The sequence below is a fragment of the Oncorhynchus mykiss genome, chromosome 15 (genome assembly GCF_057628025.1).
Source record: "Oncorhynchus mykiss isolate SJ-2025 chromosome 15, ASM5762802v1, whole genome shotgun sequence".
Taxonomy (NCBI): domain Eukaryota; kingdom Metazoa; phylum Chordata; class Actinopteri; order Salmoniformes; family Salmonidae; genus Oncorhynchus; species Oncorhynchus mykiss.
The window spans coordinates 38,500,597-38,526,972 of record NC_143036.1 but is presented as its reverse complement, the minus strand read 5'-3'; the positions used below and the strand labels follow the sequence as shown (position 1 = coordinate 38,526,972).

At 42.6% G+C, this 26,376-nt stretch overlaps 1 long non-coding RNA gene across 1 annotated transcript in view; it reads left to right on the top strand.

Moving 5' to 3' along the window:
• Window positions 1-26,376, top strand: part of LOC149977452 (uncharacterized) — a 1,012,103-nt gene that overhangs the window by 740,708 nt on the left and 245,019 nt on the right. The window lies entirely within an intron of this gene.

Genomic DNA, 26,376 nt, shown 5'->3' with positions numbered 1-26,376 from the left:
GCAGCAGCGCCTCTTCAACCTCAGGAGGCTGAAGAAATTCGGCTTGTCACCAAAAGCACTCACAAACTTCTACAGATGCACAATCGAGAGCATCCTGGCGGGCTGTATCACCGCCTGGTATGGCAACTGCACCGCCCTCAACCGTAAGGCTCTCCAGAGGGTAGTGAGGTCTGCACAACGCATCACCGGGGGCAAACTACCTGCCCTCCAGGACACCTACACCACCCGATGTCACAGGAAGGCCATAAAGATCATCAAGGACATCAACCACCCGAGCCACTGCCTGTTCACCCCGCTATCATCCAGAAGGCGAGGTCAGTACAGGTGCATCAAAGCTGGGACCGAGAGACTGAAAAACAGCTTCTATCTCAAGGCCATCAGACTGTTAAACAGCCACCACTAACACTGAGTGGCTGCTGCCAACACACTGACACTGACTCAACTCCAGCCACTTTAATAATGGGAATTGATGGGAAATGATGTAAATATATCACTAGCCACTTTAAACAATGCTACCTTATATAAATGTTACTTACCCTACATTATTCATCTCATATGCATACGTATATACTGTACTCTATATCATCGACGGTATCCTTATGTAATACATGTATCACTAGCCACTTTATACTATACTATGCCACTTTGTTTACATACTCATCTCATTTGTACATACTCTACCCGATACCATCTACTGTATCTTGCCTATGCTGCTCTGTACCATCACTCATTCATATATCCTTATGTACATATTCTTTATCCCCTTACACTGTGTACAAGACAGTAGTTTTGGAATTGTTAGTTAGATTACTTGTTATTACTGCATTGTCGGAACTAGAAGCACAAGCATTTCGCTACACTCGCATTAACATCTGCTAACCATGTGTATGTGACAAATAAAATTTGATTTGATTTGATTTGAAGTACAATTTCTTTAAATTTGAGCAGCCATTGTTGTAATGGTAACTGATGAGGTTGAATCCACCTTTGTACAATCATTATCTTAGCGGTTGTGGTTCCTGCCAACCACACTATCTGTTGGCGTTCTGACGAGTGCAAATCAGAGTCATCACAAAGCAGCATCCCTATTGGATCTCACAGCAGTATTTTATCTATAAGGACAGAAATGATGTTGTTGGCTTTCCCCCAGAAACACATTCTGAAAAGTACCAGTGTGGTGCAGAACTCACATAATGGCGATGGATTTTGAGGTGTTTGATAGGTTCTATGGCAAATGTTTTAATTAATGAATTTGGTGATTGTTTAAAAAGAATTGGTGATTGTTTTTTTAGATGATCCAGATATATTTTTCTATACCGTCTCACAATCCATTTGTCTGTCAGCAAGTGTAAAATCCTTTTCCCACACAGTGGATAGAGTTAATGTTTTTTGTGCTGCTAGAATTAATTGACTATAGACATCAGAAACAAGTCCTTTTGAGGGGCGTCTTTCCGTCAGAAGTTTGACCAATGGGTGTACTGCTAGTTCTGCTCCCCAGGGGACCCCATAGACTCTCATGGATAGGCGGAGTTGAAGGTAAAGACAAAATGATGAACCTGGGACATTACAACACTGGCAGATTTCCTGGAAACTGGAGGAGTCCATTCAAATTGAAAATGTCTTGGAAAATATAAATACACTTCTTAGACCAAGAATCTGATGTGTGTCTTACACACTAAGAATTCTTGATTACATCATATAGGATAGTATGAAAGCCATTTAAGATTAGATCTCATATGCTTCTCTGTAGCTATCCACACATCTACTGAACATGCTATAATGGGTCCAAACAATAACAGCATTTTTTTTTAGGAGTCAACCCAGAAAATAATACATCTTGTAATCTAATTGGTGAAACTATTGACTTTTCTACAGCACGCCAAGGAACAGAAGCCTCTGGGTATAACCAGGTCTTCAGGAAATTCATTTGGAATGATAGGTGAAACAATTTTAGATTTGGAACTGCAAGGCCACTGAATACTTTTGTTCTCTGTGGTGTTGCATATTTAATTAGTGGTCTCTTTCTTCCCCCCCCAAAATGAACTTCTTTATGACAGAGTCAAGTTTGGAGCAATAGTCTATAGGAGGAGTTAGTGGTAACACGGAACCCATAAAATTGATACGAGAGAGGACATTCATTTTAATTATTGCGATTCTAACATGCAAAGAAGTGGACATAGCGGACCATCTTTGTATATCTTCTGAATGGTTTCTAAATAGTTCTTCCTGCAGTAGTGTGAATAGAGGAGGATACAGGAATGCATAAGTTGGTGATTTGTTTCTTCACTGGAATCATGGGTGGTAGATGCATGCTTCCCATAGCTGAGTTAAGATCTAGTAGTGCTGATTTAGACCAGTTGATCTTGGTGTGAAAATAGAAGTGGTGGAAAAAGTACCCAATTGTCATACTTGAGTAAAAGTAAAAGATACCTCAAATGGAAAATAACTCAAGTAAAAGTGAAAGTCACCCAGAAAAATTCTACTTGAGTAAAAGTTTACAGGTATTTGGTTTTAAGTATACTTAAGTATCGAAAGTAAAAGTATGATTAATTTAATAAATGTCCTTATATTAAGCAAACCATACGACACCATTTTCTTGTTCTTTTAATTTAAGGATAGCCAATGGCACACTACAGCACTCAGACAGAATTTACAAACAAAGAATGTGTGTTTAATGAGTCTGCCAGATCAGAGGCAGTAGGGATGACCAGAGATGCTCTCTTTGATTGGTATCGCAGAGGTTCAGCGCCGTAGCGTGACTGAAATTGAAAGCAATGTTCCCACATTCGCCTGAGACTGCACTCATGGTAAATGCCGCATGTGTCGACTCAATCGGAAATTACCTTAACATTTTCAAGCGAGCTATAGTGCTGAACTACGGAGATATGTATTAAATCGAGCTCTTAGTTTCCAATACAAATACCATAAAACGTTGTGATGCAATTGTCTTTCATATGCACTCAATACCCCAGTGGACACCTTGAGGAAGATCATTATAAAATTGCATCCAAAATGCAAAACAAATCTGTTATGCACAGCTGTATGTAGTGGGATTCCTTGAGTGTTTATTTCAGGATAATTCCTGTGAATTTTCTCCCCTGTATCCCAGGTCTTAGTCCAGCCAGGAGTCACACATAGCCTGCAGCTATAGCAGAAGTGTAATAAAAAACACACGCACACAGAGCAAGAAAAAGCCAGGTTCAGCTGCGTGTCCCCTCAGCTTTTTCCTAACCTTCATAATCCTCTCTTCATAATTGACCTGTTGTTGTTCTCCTGAGACGGACCTGGCGAAACAGCTGCTACAAACAATGTCAAGCTTTTACGTGCATGCAAGCACGCACACTCACACATACGCACACACACACACTTTGCCAAAACGAGGTAAAGAGAACCAGATTACCAGTAGATACAAGTAGCTGATGGCCAAATCCACATTATTGATAGTTTGACTTGAAACAGCCTGTAGATCCCTACTGAGAGAAAATATAAGACTCTTACCAACATGACTTGGCTGCTCTTACAGTATCTCCTTTCATAAACCATCATCACTTAGACCCAGTTATTGTCTTCACCTCACCATTTATTTCTTATTTAACTAGGCAAGTCCGTTAAGAACAAATTCTTACTTACAATGACAGCCTACCGGGGCCCAGGTTAACTGCCTTGTTCGGGGCAGAACGACAGATTTTTACGTTGTCAGCTCAGGGATTTGATCCAGAAAACCTTTTGGTTACTGGCCCAACACTCTAACTAGCATACCTGCCACCTCATGCTGGCCCAAGGTCCTAAGAGCATGTTTAAAAACAGCTATAACCAGGTATAACTCAGTTTCTGAATGTCATCATCTAAGGAATAATAGAACCTGTGTCATCAGCAAGACCCATGATTTAGTTCAGTGTACTTTCCTCATTCTCCCAATTTTCCTTGGATTAAGTATTCTCTGTTCTGTCTATTCTTCAGGATTAAATATTCTCTGTACGTTATTCTGGATTTGGTATTCTCTGTTCTGTCTATTCTTCAGGATTAAATCTTCTCTGTACGTTATTCTGGATTTGGTATTCTCTGTGTAGTCCTCTTAAACAGTTGTGTTACCACGGTAACGAGGAAGTCACTCAAATATTTCTCTACTCAAGTTAAAAAAAATATTTGCCATTCCATGTCCAATGAAAGTGAAGGTTGGGTTAAGTCAGAAATGTCCCACATGCACCAGTTCAGCAGAAGAAGTAACATTGGGCAAGCCTCAGAACAGGCGCCATAACCACTCATAATATAATGACAGCTGGGGGATCAAGAATAAGGAAGAGAAGAAGAAAAAAAGTTTGGGTCTATGTTTCTGTTCTGTGTGTAGTATTTGTTAAAGGGATACTTCGGGATTTTGGCAATGATGCCCTTTATCTACTTCCCCAGAGTCAGAAGAACTGATACCGTCTCTGCATCCAGTATAAAGGAAGTCAGAGTTAGATTCGCGAGCCAATGCTAACTAGTATTAGCACAATGACTGGAAGGAGACAATAGACTTCCAGCAGTATACCACCCTGCATCACACTGCTGGCTTGCCTCTGAAGCTAAACATGGTTGGTCCTGGTCGGTCCCTGGATGGGAGACTAGATGCTGCTGGAAGTTTTGTTAGAGGGCCAGTAAGAGCCACTCTTTCCTATGGTCTAAAAAATATCCCAATGCCCATGGGCAGTGATCACCAGCAAGAATGAGACAGCCTATAGGGAGGAGGTTAGAGACCTGGCAGTGTGGTGCCAGGAAAACAACCTCTCTCTCAATGTGAGCAAGACAAAGGAGCTGAACGTGGACTGTAGGAAAAGGAGGGCTGTACAGGCCCCCATTAACATCGACGGGTGTGAAGTGGAGCGGGTCGAGAGTTTCAAGTTCCTTGGTGTCCACATCATCAACAAAGTATTATGGTCCAAACACACCAAGACAGTTGTGAAGAGGTCACGACAACACCTTTTCCCCCTCAGGAGACTGAAAAGATTTGGCATGGGTTCCCAGATCCTCAAAAAGTTCTAACGCTGCACCATCGAGAGCATCCTGATCGGTTGCATTAACGCTTGGAATGGCAACTGCTCGGCATCTGACTGGAAGGCGCAACAGAGGGTAGTGCGTACGGCCCAGTACATCACTGGGGCCAAGCTTCCTGACATCCCGGACCTATATACTAGGCGGTGTCAGATGAAGGCCCAAAATATTGTCTAAGACTCCAGTCACCCAAGTCATAGACTCTTCTCTCAGCTACTGCATGGCAAGCAGTACCTGAGCAGCAAGTCTAGGACCAACAGTATCCTTAACAGTATCCTTATCCTTTGACACTCATACCATCATGGTCACCTAAACATCCTCAGCTTCCAATTACCTCATTTATCTCCTCTCCTCTCCCCTGCACCTATTCCACAGGTAAGTTCTGTAAATTCAAATGTGGTCTCAGTCAACTTACCTGTTAAAAACGGTGCTAACGCTAGTTAGAAACTGCGCTTACGCCAGTTAGCAACTTCCTTCAAACTGCACACAGAGACGTAAAAATGGTATCCATGAGTTCATCTGAATCTGTGTAGGTAGATAAAGGGCTTCATTGCTAAAATCCTGAAGTGTCCCTTTAAAAGTTAAGTCAATTCCTGACTACAGTCAAGTTAAACCACGTCAATGCAGCAGATGTAAAAAATGGCAGCTGCTGAAGGAATGTGGCTTGGCAGGGACGAGGATGGTTGGGGAGACTGTGGCCCTGTCCCAAATGACAACTTATTCCCTACATAGTGAAATCCTTTCGACAAGAGTCCTGTTGGCCCTGGTCTAAAGTAATGCACTATATAGGGAATAGGGTGCCACTTGTGACAGGCCTGTAAGGCCCCCTCACGTTTACACTGTGTTTAGAAACACAAAGATACATTGTTGATGGACAGAGTTTGCCTCTCCCTGTTTGAATCGCCTGTCTGCATGTACAGGGTATCATATCTCATTGACTGGTGCATGGAACAAATTATACACAAAGGCTTCCATGTGTCCAGATCATACTCCCAGGATAGTTTTCTATAGAATAATATTAGAAATATTGAGAATGAGTAGATCTACTATTATGGCACGCATGCACGCACACACACACAGTGTTGATTGAATTGCATTGAAACATGCTGAGGACTTATATAGAGAAAGGTACTCTCCTCTGGTCATCTGTCTGGGGAGCTAGAGAGAGAGACCGATAAGGGAAACTAAACCTGGCAGGCAGCATGCTCCCAGGATAGTTTTCTATAAAATAATATTAGAAATATTGAGAATGAGTAGATCTACTATTATGGCACGCACGCACGCACACACGCACGCACGCACACACTCACGCACACACACATATTGATTGAATTGCATTGAAACATGCTGAGGACTTATATAGAGAAAGGTACTCTCCTCTGGTGATCTGTCTGGGGAGCTAGAGAGAGAGACCGATAAGGGAAACTAAACCTGTCAGGCAGCATGGCATCAGTGTGCACTCAGTTCTTAGGGCCAGCAAATAAATACGACTCACAACGCTCCAGCCTAGACAAGCCGCCAAAACTGTAATGTTACCATGAATATGGAATCAAATGGCCATATGGAATCATGTAGTAACCAAAAAAGTGATAAACAAATCAAAATAGATTTCAGATTCTTCAAAGTAGCCACCCTTTGCCTTGATGACAGCTTTGCACACTCTTGGCATTCTCTCAACCAGCTTTACATGGAATGCTTTTCCAACAGTCTTGAATGAGTTCCCCACATATGCTGAGCAAACAGCCCTAACACAGCCTGGTTGGTGTGTTGGGTCATTGTCCTGTTGAAAAACAAATGATAGTCCCACTAAGCGCAAACCAGATGGGATGGTGTATCGCTGCAGAACGCTATGGTAGCCATGCTGGTAGCCAAGTGTGCTTTAAATTCTAAATAAATCACTGACAGTGTCACCAGCAAGGTGCACCCACACCATCACACCTCCTCATCCATGCTTCACGGTGGAAACCACACATGCGGAGATCATCCGTTCTACTACTCTGCATCTCACAAAGACACGACGGTTGGAAAGAAAAATCTCAAATTTGACCAAAGGACAGATTTCAAATCAAATTAAAAATGGAATAAAATGTTATTAGTCACATGCGCCGAATACAATAAGTATTTCACCTTACAGTGAAAGACTTACTCACGAGCCCCCAACCAACAATGCAGTTTATAAAATAAAAAATAAATACGAACATTTTTTAAAAAAGTAACAAGTAATTAAAGAGCAACAGTGAGACTATATACAAGGGGGTACCGGTACAAAGACAATGTGCGGGAACACAGGTTAGTCGAGGTAATTAAGGTAATATGAATATGTAGGTAGAGTTAAAGAGATAACAACAGAGAGTAGCAGCAGTATAAAAGAGGGGGGGGGACAGCAATTTAGTTTGGGCAGCCATTTGATTAGATGTTCAGGAGTCTTATGGCTTGGGGGTAGAAGCTGTTTAGAAGCATCTTGGATCTAGACATGGCGCTCCGGTACCGCTTGACGTGTGTTAGCATAGAGAACAGTCTATAACTAGGGTGGCTGAAGTCTTTGACAATTTGTAGGGCCTTCCTCTGACAAAGCCTTGTATAGAGGTCCTGGATGGCAAGGAAGCTTTTCCCCAGTGATGTACTGGGCCATACGCACTACCCTCTGTAGTGCCTTGCGGTCGGAGGCCGAGCAGTTACCATACCAGGCAGTGATGCAAACAGTCAGGATGCTCTCGATGGTGTAGCAGTCGAACCTTTTGAGGATCTGAGGATCCTTGCCAAATATTTTCAGTCTCCTGAGAAGAAATAGGTTTTCTCGTGCCCTCTTCACGAATGTCTTGGTGTGCTTGGACCATGTTAGTTTGTTGGTGATGTGGACACCAAGGAACTTGAAGCTCTCAACCTGCTCCACTACAACCCCGTCGATGAGAATGGGGGCGTGCTGGGTCTTCTTTTTTCTGTAGTCCACAATCATCTCCTTTGTCTTGATCATGTTGAGGGAGAGGTTGTTTGCCTGCCACCACATGCCAGGTCTCTGACCTCCTCCCGATAGGCTGTCTCGTCGTTGATCAGGCTTACCACTGTTGTTCATCTGCAAACTTAACAATGGTGTTGGAGTCGTGCCTGGCCGTGCAGTCATGAGTGAACAGGGAGGCACGCACCCCTCAGGGGCCCACGTGTTGAGGAGCAGCGTGGCGGATGTGTTGTTACCAACCCTTACCACCTGGGGGTGGCCCGTCAGGAAGTCCAGGATCCAGTTGCAGAGGGAGGAGTTTACTCCCAGAATCCTTAGCTTAGTGATGAGCTTTGAGGGAACTATGGTGTTGAACACTGAGCCTTAGTCAATGAATAGCATTCTTACATTGGTGTTCCTTTTGTCCAGGTGGGAAAGGACAGCGCGGAGTACAGTAGAGATCGCATCATCTGTGAATCTGTTAGGGCGGTATGCAAATTGTAGTGGGTCTAGGGTTTCTGGGATAATTGTGTTGATGTGAGCCATGACCAGCCTTTCAAAGCACTTCATGGCTACAGGCGTGAGTGCTACGTGTCGGTAGTCGTTTAGGCAGGTTACCTAACTGTTCTTGGGCACAGGGACTATGGTGGTCTGCTTAAAACATGTTGGTATTACAGACTCAGACAGGGAGAGGTTGAAAATGTCAGTGAAGACACTTGCCAGTTGGTCAGCACATGCTCGCACTACACGTCCTGATAATCCTTCTGGCCCTGTGGCCTTGTGAATGCTGACCTGTTTAAAGGTCTCACTCACATTGGCTACGGAGAGCGTGATCACACAGTCTTCAGAACAGCTGGTGCTCTCATGCATGTTTCAGTGATATTTGCCTCGAAGGGAGCATAGAAGTAGTTTAACTCATCTGGTAGGCTTGTGTCACTAGGCAGCTCTCGGCTGTGCTTCCCTTTGCACTCTGTAATAGTTTGCAAGCCCTGCCACATTTGACAAGCATCAGAGTCGATGTAGTACGATTCGATCTTTGTCCTGTATTGACCCATTGCCTGTTTGATGGTACGTCGGAGGGCAGAGTGGGATTTCTTATAAGCTTCCGGGTTAGAGTCCTGCTCCTCGAAGCGGCAGCTCTTGCCTTTAGTTCAGTGTGGATGTTGCCTGTAATCCATGGCTTCTGGTTGGGGTATGTACGTACGGTCACTGTGGAGACGACGTCATCGATGCACTTATTGATGAAGCCAATGACTGATGTTGTGTACTCCTCAATGCCATCGGAGGATTTCCAGAACATATTCCAGTCTGTGCTAGCAAAACAGTCCTGTAGCTTAGCATCTGCTTCATCTGACAACTTTTTTATTGATTGAGTCACTGGTGCTTCCTACTTAAATTTTAGCTTGTAAGCAGGAATCAGGAGTATAGAATTATGGTCAGATTTGCCAAATGGAGTGTGAGGGAGAGCTTTGTATGCATCTCTGTGTGTGGAGTAAAGGTGGTCAAGAGTTTTTCCCCCTCTGGATGCACATTTAACATAGGTAAGACCGATTTAAGTTTCCCTGCATTAACGTCCCCGGCCACTAGGAGCATCGCCTCTGGGTGAGCGTTTTCCTGTTTGCTTATTGCAGAATACAGCTCATTGAGTGCGGTCTTAGTGCCAGCATCAGTCTGTGGTGTTATGTAGACAGCTATGAAAAATACAGATGAAATCTCTCTTGGTAGATAGTGTGGTCTACAGCTTATCATGAGATACTCTACCTCAGGTGAGAAAAACCTTGACACTTCCTTAGATATCGTGCACCAGCTGTTATTTACAAAATACATAGTCCACCGGTCTAATGTCAATTGCCTGTGTTTCTTGGCCCAAGCAAGTCTCTTCTTATTATTGGTGTCCTTTAGTTGTGATTTCTATGTAGAAATTTGAATATGAAGGCCTGATTCATGCAGTCTCCTCTGAACAGTTGATGTTGAGCTGATTCAAGCAGTCTCCTCTGAACAGTTGATGTTGAGATCTGTCTGTTACTTGAACTCCGTGAAGCATTTATTTGTGCTGCATTTTCTGGGGCTGGTAACTCTAACGAACTTATCCTCTGCAGGAGAGGTAACTGTTAGTCTTCCATTCCTGTGGCGTTCCTCATGACAGCCAGTTTCATCAGAGCGCTTGATGGTTTTTGCGACTGCACTGGAAATGTTCCGCATTTACTGACCTTCATGTCTTAAAGTAATGATGAACTGTCGTTTCTCTTTTGCTTACTTGAGCTTTTCTTGACATAGCCATGTCCATTCTATCTTCTGTATAACCCCCTACCTTGTCACAACACAATTAATTCGCTCAAACGCATTAAGAAGGAAAGAAATTCCACAAATTAACTTTTAACAAGGCACACCTGTTAATTGAAATGCATTCCAGATGACTACCTCATGAAGCTGGTTGAGAAAATGCCAAGAGTGTGCAAAGCTATCATTAAGGCAAAGGGTGGCTACTTTGAAGAATCTCAAATATAAAATATATTTAGATTTGCTTAACACATTTTTTGGTTACTACATGATTCCATATGTGTTATTTCATAGTTTTGATGTCTTCACTATTATTCTACATTGTAGAAAATAGTAACAATATAGTAAAGCCCTTGAATGAGTATGTGTGTCAAAACTTTTGAATGCTACTGTATACATACAGTATACGGTGCATTCAGAAAACATTCAGACCCCTTTACTTTTCCACATTTTGTTACATTACAGCCTTATTCTAAAATGTAATAAAATGTTTCCCTCATCAAACAATGTCCCCCTCATCAATCTACACATAATACCCCATAATGACATAGCAAAAACAGGTTTTTAGAATTTTAGCTAATGTTTTAAAAATAAAAAATGAAATATGACATTTACATAAGTATTCAGACCTTTTACTAAGTGCTTTGTTGAAGTACATTTAGCAGCAATTACAGCCTTGAGTGTGATTGGTATGACGCTACAAGCTTAGCACACCTGTATTTGGGGAGTTTCTCCCAGTCTTCTCTGCACATCCTCTCAAGCTCTGTCAGGTTGGATGGGGAGCATCGCTGCACAGCTATTTTCAGGTCTCTCCAGAGATTTTAGATCGGGTTCAAGTCCGGGCTCTGGCTGGCCACTCAAGGAATTCAGGGACTTGTCCCAAAGCCACTCCTGCGTGGTCTTAGCTGTGTGCGTAGGGTCGTTGTCCTGTTGGAAAGTGAACCTTCACCCAAGTATCAGGTCCTGAGCGCTCTGGAGCAGGTTTTCATCAAAGATCTCTCTTTACTTTGCTACGTTCACCTTTCCTTCGATCCTGACTAGTCTCCCAGACCTTGCAGCTGAAAAAGATCCCCACGCATGATGCTTCCACTACCATGCTTCACCGTAGGGATGGTGCCAGGTTTCCTCCAGACGTGACGCTGAAGTGAATGTCCTTGAGTGGCCCAGTCAGAGCCCGGACTTGAACCCGATCGAACATCGCTGGTATTTCAACAAAGTACTGAGTAAAGGGTCTGAATACTTATGTAAATGTGATATTTCAGTTTTTTATGTGTAATACATTTTCAAACATTTAAAAAAAACTGTTTTTGCTTTGTCATTATGGGGTATTGCGTGTAAAAATGAAAAACGATTGAATCAATTTTAAAATAAGGCTGTGACTTAACAAAATCTGGAAAAATAAAACAGGTCTGAATACTTTCCGAATGCACTGTGTGTGTGTGTGTGTGTGTGTGTGTGTATATATATATATATATATATATATATATATATATATATATATATATATATTTATTTATTTTACCTTTATTTAACTATTATTATTATTTAACTATTATTTTATTATTATTATTATTATTATTATTGTTATTATTATTTAACTAGGCAAGTCAGTTAAGAACAAATTCTTATTTTTTAGAAATGTCCTTGTTTTTGAAAGAAAAGCAACATTGTTAATGTTGTAAATGACTATTGTAGCTGGAAACGGCTGATTTTTAATGGAATATCTACATAGGCGTACAGAGGCCCATTATCAGCAAACATCACTCCTGTGTTCCAATGGCACAATGCGTTAGCTAATCCAAGTTAATAATTTTAAAAGGCTAATTGATCATTAGAAAACCCTTTCGCAATTATGTTAGCACAGCTGAAAACTGTAGTGCTGATTAAAAAAGCAATAAAACTGGCCTTCTTTAGACTAGTTGAGTATCTGGAGCATCAGCATTTGTGGGTTCAATTACGGGCTCAAAATGGCCAGAAACAAATAACTTTAGTCTGAAACTCATCAGTCTATTCTTCTTCAGAGAAATTAAGGCTATTCCATGCGAGAAATTGCCAAGAAACTGAAGATCTCGTACAATGCTGTGTACTACTCCCTTCACAGAACAGTGCAAACTGGCTCTAATCAGAATAGAAAGAGGTGTGGGAGGCCCCGGTGTACAACTGAGCAAGAGGACAAGTACATTAGAGTGTCTAGTTTGAGAAACAGACACATCACAAGCCCTCAACTGGCAGCATCATTAAATAGTACTCACAAAACACCAGTTTAAAGGTCAACAGTGAAGAGGCGACTCATGGATGCTGGCCTTCTAGGCAGAGTTTCTCTGTCCAGTGTTTGTGTTATTTTGCCCATCTTAACCTTTTATTTTTATTGGCCAGTCTGGGATATGTCTTTTTCTTTGCAACTCTGCCTAGAAGGCCAGGGAAATGTCTAAGTGACCCCAAACTTTTGAACAGTAGTGTATGATACGTATGAAGAGTGTGTGTATCTTTGTGTGTGTGTGTATATGATGAGCTGTATAGTCTGTACTGTATGTCTATATGTACAGCGTACAGTATATGTGGAATGTTAGTGTGTATGTTTGTCTATGTGTGCACACAACATATGTAAAATGTCATGGCAGAGATGTCTGGATTCATAGTCTCACTGTTGTAGATTCACAGTTGAATGAAGCTGGAATTATGATGCACTCTGCACAGCCATTCTACTTCACGGGCCTGAAATGTATCATCCAGCCAGCGATATATTACATATTACCCAACTGAGGAGTGTGTTCACAGGGAGCTTGCCTATCAAGCTCATAGCTCATCATCCACCTTATATAAGCTCATTCAATAATTGTGGTTAGGTTGGGTACTGTGACTACAGAAGATAAAGAATAGCCGTGCAAACACTGAAGCAATAATTGTATTGAGTAAGCTAGACATAACTAGAGGGCTTTGATTGTATTATAGAGTGTGAGTGATTATTCCGCTTTTTTGAATCAACATCAAATGTATCTCTTTACAGATTTTCCTTGTATTCCAGTGGCTTCTGCCTAACATAATTTGCATCCCAAATGGCAGTCAATTCCCTTTATAGTGCACTACTTTTGACCAGGGCCCATCGTGGTTCACTATATGGAATAGGGCGCTATTTGGGACGCCTCATCCTCATGTATATCATTTTGCGTTGATTTCTCCCATTTAAAGGACTGCTATTGAATCATACACAGCTCATCTCCTTCAGATGAGTCCTCACTTATAGAAATAAAGAGCTACTGTAGTGTACAAAACATTAGGAACACCTTCATAATAATATGATTGAGTTGCACCCCCCTTTTCCCTCTGGGGCATGAACTACAAGGTGTTGAATGCGTTGAACAGTTGTGTCAATGGATGTCCTTTGGGTGGTGGACCATTCTTCATACACACAGGAAACTGTTGAGTGAGAAAAACCCAGCAGCGTTGCTGTTCTTGACACTTAAGCCGGTGCACCTGGCACCTACTACCATACCTCGTTCAAAGGCACATCAATCTTTTGTTTCGCCCATTCACCCTCTGAATGGCACATACACAATCCATGTCTCAATTGTCTCAAAGCTTAAAAATCCTTCTTTAAACTGTCTCCTTCCCTTCATTTACACTGATTGAAGTGAATTTAACGAGTTACATTAATAAGGGATCATGTCATGGAAAGAGCAGGTGTTCCTAATGTTTTGTACACTCAGTGTAGATTTATACAGTATTATGTAGGTAGCCCAAAAATAGCTCTTTATAATATAACCAATGATCTCGAACATAAATAAGAGAATAGTTCATAAGATCTTTACGAAACTTTTAAAAATGTATTCCATATTTTATACTGTTAATAATACATATCTGGTTTTTGTTTTTAGAATGAACCTAATAAAACTAACATTGTGGGTGGAAATGAGATCTCAGAAGACTTTTTAGCACCTTATCCGGTCATATGTTCACTGATAAATCTATGATGGTAGCCTGGTTCTGACCCCTGTATGGCTGTCATTTCAATTGCAGTGCTTAACACAGAGAGCAAGAGAAAATAAATCAAGAAGAAAACAGGGGGAGACCACTGAAGTGGTCCAAAACAGAATCTAGATGAAAATAAACCACCTCAAAAGTGCATTTGAAGCTGGGAAAGACAGACAGAGGAGGAAGGGAATGGGGACAACATCCATAACGGTCGACGGTGTGAGTGTGTGTGTGCGCGACTGATTCTTCTGTGTCAGGGAGACTACTATGAGCTACCAGAGGTGTGGACTCGAGTCACATGACTTGGACACGAGTCATGCTCGAGTCACAAATATGATGACTTACAACTCGACTTTAAGTTTAACACCAATGACTCGTGACTTAACTTGGACTTGAGCCTTTTGACTCGACCTGACTTGATACCCTCCTCAAGCCCAGATATTGAAAATGATGCTATTAAAAAAGTGTGCAGCGCATCAACTCTTCATTTAACAGATTACAGTTTGAATCGGACAGCAGCCAATCACGTTGTGCCAGCCGACAAAAAAGTTGTGCGTGGCAGTGAGGAGGAACGTCAGCGGGTGAATTCAGATGGAGCCCTTGGAAAGATGATACCCAAAATGATTATTTTTGGATATAAAGACTACGCTGTATCAACAAAAAATGGATTGCAAATTGCAAAACACGCGGGAAGAAAATTACAGACGGAGGTGCAATAACTTCCAACTTTGTTCAGCATTTGAAGCAGCACAAAGAACAGTAAGTCGTGGCTAATATAGCTGACAGCTATATAATTTATTTATTTGCTAGTGTAGCATGTAGGCTAATGGAAGGTTAAATCAATGAGCCTCCACACAGTCAGTCAGTGCGGGAACGTGAACATTGCACCCAAGATTGAGCTACAACTGGCTAGGCAGTTGGTAGCCTAAATCCTGCTAAATCCTGTTCCTAAAACCATTGACATACGTTAACCTACTGTAACCACACACAGAGGGTATGTGTGTGTCTGTGTGTGGTAAGGTTGGGCGATTGTGTACAAGCCTACATCGCGGGGGGGGGGGGGGGGGGGGGCGTCTTTTTCATGGCTACCCATGTATTTCCATGGAAATATAAAGTTAATTTGGAAAGTAATAAATATACACTGCTCAAAAAAATAAAAGGAACGCTTAAACAACACAATGTAACTCCAAGTCAGTCACACTTCTGTGAAATCAAACTGTCCACTTAGGAAGCAACACTGATTGACAATACATTTCACATGCTGTGTGCAAATGGAATAGACAACAGGTGGAAATTATTGGCAATTAGCAAGACACCCCCAATAAAGGAGTGGTTCTGCAGGTGGGGACCACATACCACTTCTCAGTTCCTATGCTTCCTGGCTGGTGTTTTGGTCACTTTTGAATGCTGACGGTGCTTTCACTCTAGTGGTAGCATGAGACGGAGTCTACAACCCACACAAGTGGCTCAGGTAGTGCAGCTCATACAGGATAGCACATGAATGCGAGCTGTGGCAAGAAGGTTTGCTGTGTCTGTCAGCGTAGTATCAAGAGCATGGAGGCGCTACCAGGAGACAGGCCAGTACATCAGGAGACGTGGAGGAGGCCGTAGGAGGGCAACAACCCAGCAGCAGGACCGCTACCTCCGCCTTTGTGCAAGGAGGAGCAGGAGGCGCACTGCCAGCGCCCTGCAAAATGACCACCAGCAGGCCACAAATGTGCATGTGTCTGTTCAAACGGTCAGAAACAGACTCCATGAGGGTGGTATGAGGGCCCAACTTCCACAGGTGGGGGTTGTGCTTACAGCCCAACACCGTGCAGGATGTTTGGCAATTTGCCAGAGAACACCAAGATTGGCAAATTCGCCACTGGCGCCCTGTGCTCTTCACAGATGAAAGCAGGTTCACACTGAGCACATGTGACAGACGTGACAGAGTCTGGAGACGCCGTGGAGAATGTTCTGCTGCCTGCAATATCCTCCAGCATGACTGGTTTGGCGGTGGGTCAGTCATGGTGTGGGGTGGCATTTCTTTGGGGGGCCGCACAGCCCTCCATGTGCTCGCCAGAGGTAGCCTGACTGCCATTAGGTACCGAGATGAGATCCTCAGACCCCTTGTGAGACCATATGCTGGTGCGGTTGGCCCTGGGTTCCTCCTAATGCAAGACAATGCTAGACCTCATGTGGCAAGAGTGTGTCAGCAGTTCCTGCAAGAGGAAGGCATTGATGCTATGGCCCACCCGTTCCCCAGACCTGAATCCAATTGAGCACATCTGGGACATCATGTCTTGCTCCATCCACCAACGCCATGTTGCACCACAGACTGTCCAGGAGTTGGCGGATGCTTTAGTCCAGGTCTGGGAGGAGATCCCTCAGGAGACCATTCGCCACCTCATCAGGAGCATGCCCAGGCATTGTAGGGAGGTCATACAGGCACGTGGAGGCCACACACACTACTGAGCCTCATTTTGACTTGTTTTAAGGACATTACATCAAAGTTGGATCAGCCTGTAGTGTAGTTTTCCACTTTAATTTTGGTGTGACTCCAAATCCAGACCTCCATGGGTTGATAAATTTGATTTCCATAGATAATTTGTGTGATTTTGTTGTCAGCACATTCAACTATGTAAAGAAAAAAGTATTTAATAAGAATATTTAATTCATTCAGATCTAGGATGTGTTATTTTAGTGTTCCATTTTTTTTTTTTGAGCAGTGTATATATTTTTAAAAGAATTCATGATTTGCGTAAATGTAATACATTAACTATTAATCTTGTTAAAAATATGAAATCGTATTACATTTGGTGAAGAACATATTATGACTTGTTTAGGACTTGAGACTTGACTTGAGACTTGTCGGTTTTGACTTGGGACTTGAGTGCTAAGACTTGAGGACTTACTTGTGACTTGTAAAACAATGACTTGTTCCCACCTCTGTGAGCTACAGTATAGTACTGGATCCCTTAAGCTCTGAGCTGGGAGTGGGACACTGATGACCTAACTGAACTATATGCGCTACTGTCTGCTGCTTGATTGGACGAATGTAAATATTTGAACTCTTGGAAATGTGTCTGCTGTGATCAAGGCCAAAGTATCCAACACCATAAATGAGTTCAGAGCCACACAAGCAACGCACGCATGCACACACAGCCTGTCTCACAGCTAATGTGAGGTGTCATTTTTCCAGCTTCTACATCTGCCACTAACTAACATAACCTGTTTCCCAAATGGAACTCTATTCCCTTTATAGTGCACTATAACGGGAAGGATGTGTGTGTCACAGTGCATGGGCACCGAGGAATGTTAGTATGGTGCTATTCTGAACATATTGTTTGTGAAAGCTGATGTAATGTTAGACGTGGAGAGTGTTTTGGAGCCGGTGCCACTCTGTGTTAAGCCAGGCTCAGGCCCAGCAGGTTACTAATGTCCTCCACATTACGGCCAAAGGTGGGCGAGGTGTAGACAAAACAGCTAAGCCCAAACACCCCCGGCAATGAATGCACACAAACAGACGTGCACACACAAATACATGCGGGCACACACACACAAATACATGCGCACACACAAATACGTGCGCGCACACACACACACACACACACACACACACACACACACACACACACGAACACGAACACACACAGCTTGTCTGGTTAGCAAGCAACAGCTAATGTGATGTGTCAGCTACATCTGTCACTAACTAACATAATCTGCATCCCATATGGCACTCTATTCCCTTGAAAGTGCACTACTTTTGATCCATAGGGCTCTTGTCAAAATTGCTGCATTATATATGGAATAGGGTGACATTTGGGATGCAAACATATAGTATGCCTTCTCCAGTACTACAGTAAACTTGACATTGTATATTATTCCACTGTATTAATAAAACTACTCCAAATCCAAAATATATTGATTTCAGATATTGTACCAATATATCATATGAGTATAGCAATATCTATCATATGTACTTTTTGGACCTAAACCTGCCACACCCTGATCTGTTTCACCGGTCTTTGTGATTGTCTCCACCCCCCTACAGGTGTCGCCCATCTTCCCCATTATCCCGTGTATATATACCTGCGTTCTCTGTTTGTCTGTTGCCAGTTCGTCTTGTTTGTCAAGCCAACCTGCGTTTTTGTGTCAGCGCCTGCTTTTTCCCAGGCTCTGTTTTCTCGTCCTCCTGGTTTTTGACCCTTGCCTGTCCTGACCCTGTACCCACCCGTCTGACCACTCTACCTGCCCCTGACCCTGAGCTTGCCTGCCGTCCTGTACCTTTGCCCCTGTTGCTGTAATAAACATTGTTACTTCGACACGGTCTGCACCTGGGTCTTACCTTGATACCTGATAAAAACCTATAGCATTGTATTCAATATTAGTAAAAAAAAGTAAAAGAAAATTGGAATGAAAACATTTTCCAATCTTAAAAAAAAAAAAATTGTCATAAATCTTTTAGGTCTTCGTGATAGTGATGTTTTTCAAAATATTAAATATGTGATGACATGTACAATATTTTATTTATTTATTTGTTTTAGGAACAAATAAACGAAACAAAATTACGATTATTGTATTTGAAATGATGCCCAAATACATTTTGGTCACGAGTTCGACCGAGGGTGGCTCCCCTTCCCGTTCGGGGGCGCTCGGCGGTCGTCGTCGCCGGGCTATTAGCTGCCACTGATTTTCTTTTCCTCCCCCTCCTTGTATGTTTATTGTTAGCACCTGTATGTTAGTAATTAGTTGGGCTTAATTAGACAGCCAAATGCCCCAAACACAATGCCCCAAATCCCACCTGTTTCTTTGTGCAGGATTCATTATTGTAACCTTCATGTAGGTAGTAGACGAACGTGTATATTCCTATTTCGTCCCCCGTGTTTGGGGCATTTGTTTTTGAGCACCCAGTGTTTCGTGAGTGCATTAAATAGCACAGTAGTGAACTCTCTGTTTCCTGCGTCTGACTCCACACCCACGACACCCGGAGCGTTACAGACAATAGCTCCTTATGACAATCTCTGGATTGCAGATTGATTTCAGACGCCCAACAGGGCTCTCATCCCCATCATTCGCAGGAGGAAAAGACGGAGATATCGTGGATGACGGTCCTGGTTTTGTAAGGATCCGTCACGAGAGGGTAATCTACATTTACCATCGGTCCTATTAGCCAACGTACAATCAATCAATAATAAAATAGACAAACTACGAGCACGTATATCCTACCAAAGGGACATTTAAAAATTGTAATATCTTATGTTTCACTGAGTCGTGGATGAACGACGATACGATTAACATAAACCTGGAGGGGTTTAAGCTTTTTCGGCAGGATAGATCACCAGCCTCTGGTAAGACAAGGGGCAGCGGCCTATGTGTGTTTGTAAACAACAGCTGGGGCACGAAATCTAAGGAAGCAAATCTGACCATAATTCTATCCTCCTGATTCCTGCTTACAAGCAGAAATTTAAGCAGGAAGCACCAGTGACTCGGTCAACAAAAAAGTGGTAAGATGAAGCAGATGCTAAACTACAGGACTGTTTTGCTAGCACAGACTGGAATATGTTCCGGAATTCTACCGACGGCATTGAGGAGTACACCACATCAGTCACTGGCTTCATCAATAAATGCATCGATGATGTCGTCCCCACTGTGACTGTACGTACATACCCCAACAAGAAGCCATGGATTACAGGCAGCATCCGCACTGAGCTAAAGGGTAGAACTGCAGCTTTCAAGGAGCAGGACTCTAACCAGGAAGCTTATAAGAAATCCTGCTATGCCCTCTGACAAACCATCAAACAGGCAAAGCGTCAATACAGGACTAAGATCAAATCGTACTACTCAGGCTCCGACGCCTGTCGAATGTGGCAGGGCTTGCAAACTATTACAGGCTACAAAGGGAAGCACAGCCGAGAGCTGCCCAGTGACACGAACCTACCAGACGAGCTAAATTACTTCTATGCTCGCTTCGAATCAAGTAACACTGAAACATGAATGAGAGCACCAGCTGTTCCGGATGACTGTGTGATCCTGCTCTTCATAGCCGATGTAAGTGAGACCTTTAAACAGGTCAACATTCACAAGGCCACAGGGCCAGATGGATTACCAGGACGTGTACTCTGAGCATGCGCTGACCAACTGGCAAGTGTCTTCACTGACATTTTCAACCTCTCCCTGACAGTCTGTAATACCAACATGTTCAAATCAAATCAAATTTTATTTGTCACATTCACATGGTTAGCAGATGTTAATGCGAGTGTAGAGAAATGCTAGTGAAAAACAAAATACTGCATAGTTTCCTAGAAACGCGAAGCGAGGTGGCCAAGCCATAACCCCAAGCCATAAGACTCCTGAATACCTAATCAAAGGGCTATCCAGACACCTCTTTTACCCCGCTGCTACTCTCTGTTTATAATCTACGCATAGTCACTTTAATTCTACCTACATGTACATATTATCTCAATTACCTCGACTAATCAGTGCCCCCGCACATTTACTCAGTACCGGTACCCCCTGTATATAGCCTTGCTTGTTATTTTACTGCTGCTGTCTAATTATTTGTTACTTTTTCAAATTTTTCTTATCTATTTTTTACATAACACTTTTTCTTTTTTCTTAAAACGTCTTAAAGCATTGTTGGTTAAGGGCTAGTAAGTAAGCATTTCGCTGTAAGGTCTGTTGTATTTGGTGCATGTGACAAATACAATTTGATTTAATCTGATTTGAATCTTTTCAGCAGCAGAGACTGACTCAGTGGTAGCATGGCCTAAACTAAATTAAACACGCTAACAGTAAACATCCCAAGAATGTCCTAAAAATGTCATTGGAACAAACCGGGAACTAGACAAAGCCTCCAAGGGACCATGATACAATGTCCCAGAACATCCTAAAAATGTCCTTGGGGACGTTCCAGGGACCAACCGGGAACTACACAAATCATCCAGGGGACCCTGAAACAACATCCCTAGAACATCCTAAAAACGTCCACAAGACAAACCAGGAACTAGACAAAACCTCCAGGGGACCATGACACAACGTTCCCAAACTGGGAACTATAAAAAAAAAAAAGAAAGTCCCCCAAAGAACGTTCCCTTGGGACCACCACGCAACATCCTAAGGACTAGTCAAATGAAAGTCCCGAGAGTGTCCTAAAAATGTCCTGACATGGTCCTCAGTGATAACCTGGTAACTCCCAGAGAGCTCGTCAGTGGGATAATGTCATGCTGAAACGCTTAAGGGACATAATGGGAACATCGCCGAATGTCGTCTGTTTGCTGGGTAGTCTCTCCTAGTCAGACTATAGTTTTCCTTTTGAATCTGTTTGAGATAAATTCCCAAAATGAAGTGGATATGAGATACATTAAAAACTCAAATACAAAACTCAAATACAGTACATTACTTTTGATGTGCCTTTCTATGTGAAACCATCTATAGTTTATTTATAGAGCAAGAGCTGTATTCTACCTAGGGGGAGAGAGAGAGTGAGGGAGGAAGAGGGGGATAGAGAGAGAGATTGTATTTAGCCAGTGGGAGGGTGGTAGTCTAGAAAGCGATAGAGGTTGAGGTCAGGGCCTGTCTGGGTTTTCAAATTCAATTGTCTGTCTTACATCTTAAAGAACCTGAGCTTCCTATGGTTCAGGATAATAAAAGTAACATCAAGTTACATCCTGAGCACAATAGACCACTTGAAACAGACATGTTGGAAAAACATACCGTTATTATTAAGAAAGAGGTAAGCTGCAACGCAGGGTACTGTGCTGTGCAAACACCCTGCATAAACCAAAAGTGGAAAATGAGCAACAGACAAAAACAGCAACGCAACCAACAAAAGTTGGAAAGCTACCAACTAAAAGTCACTACCACTTCACAACTTAAGTCCAGGGCGGCACGCCTATCCAACATTTGAATGATGGAGAGCGTTTCAGTTCTGGAGGAGATTTTCATGAAGTAAGTAACCCTGTATATTTCCCACCCAGACAGACTTACACGCCTCATCAAATCCAGAAAATAAGCAACCGACAAAAATGTCAAAGCAACTGACAAAAGTGGCAGAGCTACCAACTAAGTGGCAAAGCTACCAACTAAAAGTCAAGTGTCAAAGGTTTACTACCACTTCACAACTTAAGTCCAGGGCGGCACGCCTATCCAAAGTTTGAATGATGGAGAGCGTTTCAGTTCTTGATGAGATTTTCATGAAGTAACTAACTCTGTATATTTCCCACCCAGACAGACTTACACGCCTCATCAAATCCAGACGAACTACAGGGACTTCTGGTCTTTGTGGGTTGTGATGAATTCACTGGTATAGCCCCAAAAACCAGATCAGCCTGGCAAAAGAAAATAAACAGGGTAGGATTATTTATCCAAAATAATTAATTTGTTTCTATACATGCCAATCATGTCGCCCAAAGAGGGTTTAATAATATAAAAACAATTTCAAGACAAAGACGGGTGGAGATGGAAGTGTGGCAGTAAAACATGCTGCTTTTCCATTGATGGAAATGAGTTTCAGGCATGTGGAAAGCTTACACCCAACCCATGTTGATACAATGTGATTAGTTTATTATAGAATCCAATAAGTTTGGATATTTGCTTCCATGTTGTAGTAGCACGAGTCCAGATCTGACCAGAGGGCTTTTTGTGAGATGCGGTGTGGGTGAATGACAGCACGGCCAAAGTATTCCAGGGAGAGCCAGAATGGTCAGAAATATGCCACACGGGAGTGGATCGGCGAGCGCAATAAAAAGAGGAATTATGGGTAGATGAATGATGGTACTCATCCTTCCATTTTGTTTCCATAGGATGGTGGTGTGTGTGTGTGCGTGCGTGCCTGTCACAGAATGTGTGTGTGTGTGCCCCTCGTCTGTCCTTCTCTGAGCCCTGTGCTTATTAACACAGTAACCCGAGGCCAGGATGAAAGACTCTCCCGTAGAGAAAGGAGCTTCCGCTGTATGGGTGAGTTGTCACTGGACTCCCTCTCCCTTGCTTTCTTTAGGGGCCTTTACATAGAAGTCGATGTTTCCAAAATAACAAGTATAGGTTACAATACAATCATTTAGGTATAAATTAGATTGACATAGTTTCAAATCCTGAGGAAAATCAATTACAACTGAATTACAAGTCAAATGGACATAGGCTAAAGGTTTGCACCAAACATGTGTAGAGGTTTCCTACTCACCCAAGGTCAGGGATAATTAACTAATGGGCTGCACCAGTCTGATTGAAAGGTGATCTTGTAGACCTAGTCCCGCAGAGGATGTGGCCACATCTCTCAGTTGAGGACAGACTCTAATTTCAATGGACCCTACTCTACTCTAACCCTGTAAGTCGTACCATTGTGCCAACAAAATCTCTATTCATAAAAATACCTCATAGTCTTACAGTTAGGGCTGTGACGGTCATGGAATTTTGGATGACGGTTATTAGTCAGCAAAATGACCGCGTCACTGTAATTACCGTTAAAATAGCAACAATAACAAAAAAAGCACAAAAATGAGGGCTGTACATCTCAGACAGAAGGACCAGTCAAATAGTGAAACAAGAAGCTTCTGATGAAATACCAGGAGACAGAGTGTAAAGCGACTACAAGAATCTAAACAGGAGATTTAACATAATTAGTGTGTTTCCACCTGCATTGACAGTCTCATAAGTTCTGGGGCCGTTGGTTGTATTACCTCAGAGGCTTCTGGTACAGAGAGTGGATGCGTCCCAAATGGCACCCTGTTTCCTTTATAGTGCACTTATTTTGACCATGACCCATAGGGCTCTGGTCAAAAGAAGTGCACTATATAAGACATAGGGTGCCGTTTGGGACTTAACCAGGGTAACCTAAGAGAGGAGAGTGCCGGGTAGCTTTTCTGAAGCTCGAGCTTGAACTTACTGACTTCAGAGGATAAAGGAACCTGGATGGAAGGTAATTTTCCTCTACCTCACTTCAGAACGTAAACACTTGATCAGTCTGCAGATGCACAGGTGCCTTATAGCCTACCCTTTTCACACTACTGAGCTGAGCCCAGCCGAGCCGTACTACTCTGGCCTGCTTACGCATCCAACATACCTGCTGGAATTGTGCTGAAAAGGACAATGTGAATCAGGGAATCAGATCCAGCACAGTACGGTTTGAATCAAGTCGGCACAATAGTATTGGAAAGCGTAGCTTATTAGTGAAGACCCAATACAGTGCCGACGCCCAAGTGCTCCCTTATCACTTTCACAAACAACACTCTGTTCCTTCTCTTGGTTAACCCATTAGCCCAAATGATGGGGGAGTGACTCTGAACTTACAATGGCTAGCCCCAAGTTGTATTTTTTTTATTGTGCTTTATGTAATTTGCCTCATGACTCCTGCATGCTTTGTTGACTATGAACTTGCTTGTTTACCAAACCGTGGGACAGACTGTTTCTTCCCACACTCGGGACTACAGGGCCTCTCATCCAATTCTAACCATCTCTCGCCGGCTTTATATTCATGTTACCTGATGAAATTACTGTACAATATGATCTTGTTGCCATCTAATACACATTCAAATGTCATAAATCAACATTGCAGAGCTCTCCCTGTCCTCTGTCGTGCCCTGCTTGTATTACTACTGATGATATCTGGAAATGTGCATGTACATCCTGGCCCATCTACTGTTGCTAGCGCCAATTCTGATGTGCTCTGATATCTGCTCTTGTAAAAGCCTGGGTTTTCTGCATGTTAACACTAGAAGCTTTTTACCTAAAATTGTTCAATTGAAAGTGTGGGTTCACAGCTCCAATACAGATTAATTGGTCATTACTGAGAAGAGGTTAAGAAAGAGTGTTTTGAACACTGATGTTAACCTTTCGGGTTATAACCTTTTTCGGCAAGACAGATCTTCCAAAGGTGGTGGAGTGGCAATCTTTACCAAGGAACACCTTCAGTGCTTGGTTGTCTCCACCAAGTCTGTCCCCAAACAATTAGATTTTCTAGTTTTAATCATTAAACTTTCAAATAGTTCTTTGTTGACTGTTGCTGGGTGTTATTGTCCACCATCAGCACCGACCTGTACCCTATAAATGCCCTAAGCTTTCTCCTGGCCCCTTACACCGAGTCTGAATTTGTCCTGCTAGGTGACCTAAACTGTGAAATGCTTAAATCACCTGAAAAAGTCCTAAAGCAATGGAACTCCCTAAATCTTTCTCAGATTATTACCAATCCCACAAGGTATGACTCCAAAACACCAACCAACTCTCCTTGATGTTACATCAACTCTCCTTGATGTTATCCTCACAAATAATCCTGATAGGTATCAGTCTGATGTTTTAGTTAATGACCTTAGTGATCACTGTTTTACAGCCTGTGTTCATAATGGCTGCTCAGTGAAATTACCTGTCCTGATTTGCCATAGACGCTTGCTAAAAATGTTTAATGAGCAAGCCTTCCTTCATGACCTGGCCTCTGTAAATTGGTATAGAATCAGCTTGATCCCCTCTGTTGAAGATGCTTGGACCTTGTTTTTTGATATTTTCAGAGGTATTGTTAACAAACACAACCCCATAAAGAAAATGAGAATTAAAAACAGGTTCAGCTGCTGGTTCGACTGTGATCTGGCAGAGATACTCCACCTCAACAATTCCATTTGGCGAAAGGCTCGGCACACGCATACTCAGGCTGACTGGCTCTACTTCAGGCAAAAGAGAAATAAGTGCACTCAGGCTATCCGGGAAGGCCAAAGTTAGTTACTTTAAGGAGCAGTTCTACCTCTGTGGGTCTAACCCCAAGACGTTCTGGAAAACGGTAAAAGACCTGGAGAATAAACACTCATGTCTCTTAATGTTGATGATGTAGTTGTTACTAAGAAGTAGCACATGGCTGAGCTTTTTAAATCAGCACTTCATTAGGTCAGGATTCCTATTTGACTCAGCCATGTCTCCTTGCCCATCCAACATCTCAACTCCCACCCCTTCTAAAGCGACTAGCCCCGACGCTCCTCCCTCCTTTTCCCCTGCCCGCTACAAAGTTTCTCCCTGCAGGCGGTCACTGAGTCCAAGGTGCTAAAGGAGCTCCTTAAACTTGACCCCCCAAAATATCTGGGTCAGATGGTTTAGACCCTTTCTTCTTTAATAGTGCTCAAATATGTTTTATTTTGTTTTTTTAAATACTTTGCGTAATTGATTGAGGTCTGCCCGGAGAGTGCAAGATGGACAGG